Source organism: Cetorhinus maximus, unplaced genomic scaffold, assembly GCF_964194155.1.
Source record: "Cetorhinus maximus unplaced genomic scaffold, sCetMax3.hap1.1 HAP1_SCAFFOLD_373, whole genome shotgun sequence".
Lineage (NCBI taxonomy): Eukaryota > Metazoa > Chordata > Chondrichthyes > Lamniformes > Cetorhinidae > Cetorhinus > Cetorhinus maximus.
In genome coordinates, this window is record NW_027596319.1 from 107501 (window position 1) to 108097 (window position 597).

Here is a 597-nt window from a genome sequence, read left to right on the forward strand (position 1 = left end):
GCCGACTGGCGTGCGTCGCCTGCGTGCAAAACGGTTCTGGGCACGCACACGGTGTTGACTCTGCCCATGTCAAACACTGCAGTGTGCAACCCAAGGGGACTCAGGCACCCCGCCCGCCCCCTAGGTGCCTGTGAACAGGCTTTGTATTTTTATTTTTCATCATCAAGTACACCGCCAGGTGACACTTTGTGATTTTTTTTGCTCATAAATACAATTCTCTTATTTGTAAAACAACGGAAGCAACATGTTGGCGCTCGCACGACTAGGAAATGCCGACTGGCGTGCGTCGCCTGCGTTCAAAACGGTTCTGGGCACGCACACAGTGCTGACTCTGCCCATGTCAAACACTACAGTGTGCAACCCAAGGGGACTCAGGCACCCCGCCCGCCCCCTAGGTGCCTGTGAACAGGCTTTGTATTTTTATTTTTCATCATCAAGTACACCGCCAGGTGACACTTTGTGATTTTTTTTGCTCATAAATACAGTTTTCTTATTTGTAAAACATCGGAAGCAACATGTTGGCGCTCGCACGGCTAGGAAATGCCGACTGGCGTGCGTCGCCTGCGTTCACATCGGTTCTGGGCACGCACACAGTGC